Source organism: Scylla paramamosain, chromosome 10 (assembly GCF_035594125.1).
Source record: "Scylla paramamosain isolate STU-SP2022 chromosome 10, ASM3559412v1, whole genome shotgun sequence".
In the NCBI taxonomy this organism is placed as follows: Eukaryota; Metazoa; Arthropoda; class Malacostraca; order Decapoda; family Portunidae; genus Scylla; species Scylla paramamosain.
Genome location: NC_087160.1, coordinates 3690001 through 3697500, shown reverse-complemented (window position 1 = coordinate 3697500; position 7500 = coordinate 3690001). Strand labels below are relative to the sequence as shown.

Genomic DNA, 7500 nt, shown 5'->3' with positions numbered 1-7500 from the left:
GGTGGTAGTGGTGGTGGTGTTTGTGAATAATTGAAGTGAATACTTTTAAACTAAGGCTATTATTGTTGTTATTATTGTTGATGTAGTAGTAGTAGAAGTAGTAGTAGTAGTAGTAGTAGTAGTAGTAGTAGTAGTCTCTCTCTCTCTCTCTCTCTCTCTCTCTCTCTCTCTCTCTCTCTCTCTCTCTCTCTCTCTCTCTCTCTCTCTCTCTCTCTCTCTTCATCACAGCCCTTCTCACGTACCCTTCCTTCCCTTCCTTCTCCCCAACGAGGCCAAACCAGTCCCCCGGGTCACCGTAAAACTAGTCTGGCTTCCCCTCCTCCTCCTCTCCCCTTAAACACTCCCCTCCTTTCCTCCCCTCTTTAGATATTATCCCCATCTTTTCCTCCCCCTTCCTCTCATCCCCTTCCCTCTCCATATTTCTCCCCTGCCCTTAAATAGTCTTCCTTTTCTTCTCTTCCCCTCCGTTCTTCCCCATCTACCACATTCCTTCCCTACCCTCCTCCCATTCCTCCACTTCTCTCTCTCCTCTCATTCCCTTTAGTAGTTTCTCCCATCCCTTCCCTTCCTTTTCCTCTCCTTCCTTTAATTAATGCCCTTCCATTCCCTTCTCTTCCATCTCCTCTCCTTCTTAAACTCTCTCCATTCCTTTCCTTCTCTTTCCTTGCCCTTCCATTTCCCCGCTTCCTTTTTCTCCTCTCTTTTAAATAGTCTCACTCCATTCGTCCCCTTGTAATAGAATATAATGAGTACACACACACACACACACACACACACACACACACACACACACACGGAAACATTCTCCTTCACTTGCGCACAGAATTCTGGCACTGTGAGAAAGTTGTGAGTAATCATGTCAAGCGCGAGGCAGCAGGTAAGGCAGGTATGCTGGGCGGGGGCGCGGTGTTACCCCTTCCTTTCCGTTCTCCCCTGCTCTCCTCCTCTTCCTGCTTCCTAGTCTTTCCTCTCCCCAACCCTTCTTGTCCCAGCTGGCATGTCCTCTCAGTTTTCCTAAGTATAAACAAACCTTTCATCTTTTCTTTTTTTACCTTCTAAGTTTCATCTACGCTCCTGTTTTCTGTATTCCTTAATACAAACTAGTCTTTTCTCCCTCCCAAGCCTCCAATCTTGTTTTCCTCTTTTACGTCCTCTTGTCCTCTTCCTCCCCCACCAAAAGTACAAACCAGCACTTCCTCTCCTCACTCCCCGTCATATATCTTCCCTTATTCCCCCACAGTAAACGTTTTCTCTCCCATTACACACTCAGATAACTTTTTTAATATTTTTATTCTCCCCAGAACCTCAAAAGCACCCCAACATTGTCCACTCCCTCCCCACACGTTACAACCTATTACGTGAACTTCCCCAGCCATATCTCCTATACATATTAAGCTTCTCTCCCCACACGCCATCAAATCATCCTCTTTCTAACCTCCCCAGCTTCTCAAACCGCCCTTGTCTTATCCTCCCCATACGTCATATTCCACAAATCTCCCCAACCTGACATATCAATACCCTCAGATTCTATTCCCCTTGTTCAACACCTCCCCTCTTTCTCCCCCACGTGAATGCAAGAGGGGAGAGAGAGAGTGGGGATGGGGGATGGGGGAGACAGCTCAATAAGTACCCATTAAGGCCAACAAGTGTAGCGACGCTTAACAATTATTAAACATTAACCAGACCAGTGAAGCAACAATTCTGTCAGGATGAAGGGAACGGCTTAGAGAGAGAGAGAGAGAGAGAGAGAGAGAGAGAGAGAGAGAGAGAGAGTTGGTTGGTTTGTTTTAAATAAAGTGGCGTAACATTGCGGTCATATGGAGCCGCTTTAAGAGAGAGAGAGAGAGAGAGAGAGAGAGAGAGAGAGAGAGAGAGAGAGAGAGAGAGAGAGAGAGAGAGAGAGAGAGAGAGAGAGAGAGAGAGTTGCCTGTTTGCTTGCTTGCTTGATTTGAAATAAGGTGCCGTAACAAGTGGTTTAAAGTAAATTAAATATATTTTTGTCGAGTAAAATAGTTGTAGTAGTAGTAGTAGTAGTAGTAGTAGTAGTAGTAGTAGTAGTAGTAGTAGTAGTAGTAGAAGAAGAGAGAGAGAGAGAGAGAGAGAGAGAGAGAGAGAGTGTGTGTGTGTGTGTGTGTGTCGCAGTAATGCCTCGCCTGTCCGTGATGTATTTATCTTGTTGTACTGAGGATTCGAGTCATCATCATGTTCTTGTGTTTTCCGCCCCGCCCCGTGTCTCGAAGCACTTCTGGGGAGAGAGAGAGAGAGAGAGAGAGAGAGAGTTTGCTCAAGAACTGTGGTCATACTTTTCATCTCTCCCTCGTGTGTGTTAATGTATGTACGTAGGTTTGTGTGTATAAATGTATGTATATATATGTATGTATGAATGTACGGTCTTTTTTCCCATACATACAATTTTTTTTTTCCTTAGCTAGAACTCCCCTTACATAAAAAAAAAGTACGTATGTATTTATTTGTATGTCTGTATGTATATTTGAGGACTTGTACATGTAACAGGTGTGACCTAACCCAACCCTCACCTGCGTCTCTCCCTCAACAGGTACGTTCCCTAAACACCGGTCTGCATAGGTCTTCCCCTGAGCCCGTGACACCCACATGCCTGCAGGAGTGAGGGACGGGGTGAGTACAGCATTGTGTTGCCCCGTGTGCGATAACGATTTAAAATGCCTTTCTTTGGTGAAAACATCGGAAAAGGAGGAGGAGGAGGAAGAGGAGGAGGAGGAGGAGGAGGAGTACCACACAGGCCTTGAGGTCCTTACTAGTCTGTTTTTTGGTAACTATTCTGCACACACTTCTAGGAGAGACAGGGCAGTGCAGCAGAAGGCTTCTCCCCACCCATCTATCTCTCCTACTTTGACTGGCCGGAAATAGAAAGTGATACCATGACGTATAGAAAAACCACATGGAATTTGAGAGGATAGTGAGAAAAGTTGCTCAACGTCTACTGTTGTCTGTGTGGGAGAGTGTAAGTGCTCAGAGCTTGTGTACTGTGGTGTGGTTGTGGTTGTGGAGGCGCAGTGTAGTTGGGCGTTAGCTTTGCCTGGAGGAGGAGAAAGAACAGAAAAATTGGTATAACTTGTATATAACATAATAAGAAAATAAGGGAAGCTGCAAGAATCCATGAAGCCTACACGTGGCAATCCCTGTATGAAACCTGCTTGTTTATATCCACCTATCACCTCCATTTTCTTTTCAAGGTCCCTGTTGATTCAGCACTAATAACCTGAATACTCTGAACCTGCGTGTGTTTCATTCATCACCAGTATCTTCCTGTTTATTATTTTATATCTAACTTTTTCAAGCTTATGTTGTCTTAAGTACGATTTCAGAAGCTTGAAAAAAAACCCTCTCGAGTGAAAACATCGGAAAAAGATGAAAAGAAAATAATTAAACTAGAACACACACGCAAAAAAAAAAAAAGAAAAAGAAAAAGAAGCTGTAAAAATTTATCAGGACTACACGTGGCGGTGTGGTGCAGTGTAGTGTGGTAGAATATGATGTAATAGTGTGGTATGATGTGGTATACGATCGTATGATGTGTATCGCAATGTTTGTGGTGTGGTGTTGTGTTTTGTGCCATGCAGTGGAACGTTGAGTGGTATAATACGATGTGGTGCTGTGTTGAGGCGTGACTTTGTGTGGTATGACACAATATGGTGGTGCAATGAGGCGTGCTGTGGTGTAATATGGTGTTTTGCAGTGGTTTATGGCGTGGCGTGGCTTGCGGTGTGGCCTGGCGTGGTGTGGTCTGCCGTGGTGTGTCGTGGCGTGGTGTGGCGCAGGAGGGAATGCTTATAAAATGTCAGGAACAAAGTTGGGTGTTGTTGTTTTGTTGTTCTGTGCCGCGCGTCACTGTAAACTTATTGTGCGGGGCGCGAACCGGATTTGTGTGTGTTTTTGTATTATTATTGCATGTACAGTACGTGTGAAGGGGCCGTGTTTTATTTAAATATATGTACTGCGTGGACCATTATGAATTTTATTTGTTTTATTTTATCTTTTTTTTTTTGTTTACTCACTTGTTTATTCGTTTATTTTGCCTATTCATTCGTTTATTGTTGTTTTCTTAGGGTGCGGTGAATGGTGTGAGGTTTGTTTGTTTGTTTGTTTGTTTTTTTCTTTCATATATTACTACGTGGATTATTATTATTGTTGTTGTTGTTGTTGTTGTTGTTGTTGTTGTTGTTGTTGTTTTAGATGTGAAGGGAAGGAAAGCTTTGTTTTTTTATATATTTACTGAGTGTATTATTATTATTATTATTATTATTATTATTATTATTATTATTATTATTATTATTATTATTATTCTTACTATTATTATTATTATTATTATTACTATTATTATTATTATTATTATTATCATTATTATTATTATTATTATTATTATTATTATTATTATTACCATTATTATTTTCTTTTTTTATTTTTTTATTTATTATTTGTTTATTTTTTATGTTTATTTACTGTTTTTTTTTTTTTTTTTTTTTTTTTTAGGGTGGAGAGCTAACGATGCATTTTCTGTATGGATTCTATTGCATGTATTTTATTTGTTCATTCCTTTACATATTTGGTGTTATTTGTTTAAGCTTGTTCTTCTGTTTATTTATTTATTATTATTTATTTTTTCATTCCCTTCGTGTCTATCAGTGTATTCATTTATTTTCTAAACCAACAATGAGGTGTTTGAATAATGGTTTGTTTGTTTGCTTATTTATTTATTTATTTATTTATTCATTCATTCATTCATTCATTCAAACATTTATTCATTTATTTATTTGTCGATTCGTTTAATTTATATATTTTTTCATGATAATTTATATACTGATTATTTTTTTCCCTATTTTTTTTTTCTTACTTAATTTCAAAAGTTAACTATGTACCAGTCCGTGTTTTAATTAAGTTTATTCATTAATATATTTGTTTAATTTCCATACGGACCTGCTGGTTTGTTCATATTCACCATTTGTCGTTTTGTTTTACGAGTCTTTGCGTTATTTAGCAAGTGAAACAGACGATATTAGAAGAGGTTTGTTTGCTTGTTTATCGCTCCAATGATAGTGTTTTTATTTATTTATTTATTTATTTACTTATTTATTTATTTTTTTCTTACTTTTATTTTCATCTCACGAGGGAAAGGAGTAAGAGGGAGGGATGAGATGCAGAACAATAGTTTTACTCTCAAGTGAAATCAATGGTGTTTGAGCGCATGTTTGCTGGTTTATTACTGCAACAATGGCATTTTCTCTATTGTTTTTATTTATTTATTTTTTTATTTCTCGGGGGAAATGAGGAAGGAGGGAGAGAGGGAAGGAGGGAGGCAGGGATGAGGTACAAAACAACAGTTTATCCTCAACTTTATAAGTAAAACTGATGGATTTCAACTGGTTTATCTGCTGGTTTATCATTTTAATAACAACATTTTCTTTATTCTTCTGTTAGTTATGTTTTTTTTTTTCATCACGAGAGGAAGGAGGAGGAGGAGGAGGAGGAGGAGGAGGAGGAGGAGGGAGAGGAGGAGGAGGAGAGGGACGGAAGAGATGCAAAACGCAAAACAAGTTGGGGTGTTCTGTGTTCCTGTGTGCTGTGTGACGCCGCGACTGTGTTCCTGGGGCTTGATTTCCGGGGTTTGGCTGTGGTCTGGCTGTGGTCTTGCCTTGTGTTGCTCGCCCTGCTTCACTCTTTTTTTGCTGCTGTTTTATGCCTTGCCTCTGAAACGTGTGTGGGATTATCTCTGTTGGTTTTTAGGTTGGCTTCTGCGGGTGTGGATGGTTGCTGTGTTGACCTGGGTGGTTGGTATATAATTTTGGATGGTTGTTGTGTAAGTTTGGATGGTTGGATTCGAGGTTGGGATGGTTGGTCTACAGGCTTGGATGGGTGCACTGTAGGCTTTGGATCGTTAGACTGTAAATTTGGATAGCTGGTCTATAGCAGTAGTTCTCAACCGGGTGGGGGAAGGGGAACACAGGACGGGAGGGGAAAAAATCACGAAAAATCACAAACTCATTAGCTATTAGTGCAAAGGAGATGCAGCTGTTATACCTAGCGAAAGGTTATCTATCTATTTATCTATCTGTCTATCTATCTATCTATCTATCTGTCTATGGTGGTATAGTTGCGGAGGGAGTTGAGTAGGTGGCGCAAGGAGGAGGGGGTGCTAACTGCATCGAACCAACTTAGGGGGGCGGAGGCAGCTTGCAAAAGGTTGATAATCCCTGGTCTGTAGGTTAGGATGGTTGGTCTATAGGCTTGGATAATTTGGCTTCAAGGTTGTGTATTTATTTATTTTGTTTTATGTAAGAAGGGCTCGACCAAGGGCTACCAAAAGAAGGAAGGGAAAAAAAGAAAAAGGTCCGCTGAGTTGCCGGTCCCTAAAGGAAAGAGCCGAAGATTAGTTATGGACAGAAGCACAGACAGGTAGAACTTAGCAAGGCAGGAGTAGACAGACAGTGAGAGAGAGAGAGAGAGAGAGAGAGAGAGAGAGAGAGAGAGAGAGAGAGAGAGAGAGAGAGAGAGAGAGAGAGAGAGAGATGTGGACAGAAAAGTAGAGTTAGCATTCAGTATGGCAAGTATAAACAAATATGAACAAGTAAATAAAAACTAACAAAAAAAAAAAGGAAAATGTGGATGAAATAAACTAGACGAGACACACACACACACACACACACACACACACACACACACACACACACACACACCCTGACAAATAAGAAAATAAAAAAATCAACCCTTCTAGCGGGGAATCGAACGCGGGTCGGCGATTAAACCGTGAGGGGCGAGCGAGCACAGTAGTCCGGCATTAGCCTTCCCTCATCGCCTTGACGTGTTGCCGCGTTGGTCAAGGCTGCGTCATTGTTTATTGGCCTGGTTGCCGCCGAGGACACGTGGCGCGGGAGGAGGAAGAGGGACAGGAGGAGAGGATGGGAGGAGTGAACGGTAGGTAGAGGAGAGACGGGAAGCAGCGGGAGGAGGGATGGGAGGAGAGGCGAGGTGGACACAGCATGTTGGCGAGAGAGGTGGGAGAGGTGGGACGGGAGGGGAAGATGGGAGATAGAGGAGGGACGGGAGGAGGGGCTAGGGGACACTGGGACGGAACAGAGGCATGAGGAGAGGCAAGGTGGAGTAGGGCAAAGTATGGGATGGAAGAGGATGCTGTGTTAGGGAGTGAAATGTTAAGATGTGAGGTGGAATGAGAGGGAGAGATGACAAATGGAGGGAGGTGCCGAAAAGTGGAATACAAGATTGGCAGAGATATGTATGAAATGCAGGGATGGGAGGTGGAAGTGAGGTGTGGAGTGGAAGCTGAGTAATCCATACAAGGTTATGCAAAGATTATCCTCAAGTCCTGTTGGTAAGAAAATCCTGTGAGTATATTTAAGATTATCCAAAGACTCTAGCCTGTGTTACCATACCTAAGACAAGCTAAGCAGTGCGTATAAGATTGTACAGAGATTATCCTGAAATCCTATTGGCATGATACTCCAG

At 41.7% G+C, this 7500-nt stretch overlaps 1 protein-coding gene across 1 annotated transcript in view; it reads left to right on the top strand.

Moving 5' to 3' along the window:
• The window catches only part of LOC135104120 (lachesin-like), a 342384-nt gene that overhangs the window by 119091 nt on the left and 215793 nt on the right, over positions 1–7500 (top strand). Inside the window, exon 3 of the mRNA XM_064011138.1 lies at positions 2558–2637. The gene's annotated coding sequence lies outside the window, so the exon portion shown is untranslated. The remainder of the gene's footprint in view (positions 1–2557; positions 2638–7500) is intronic.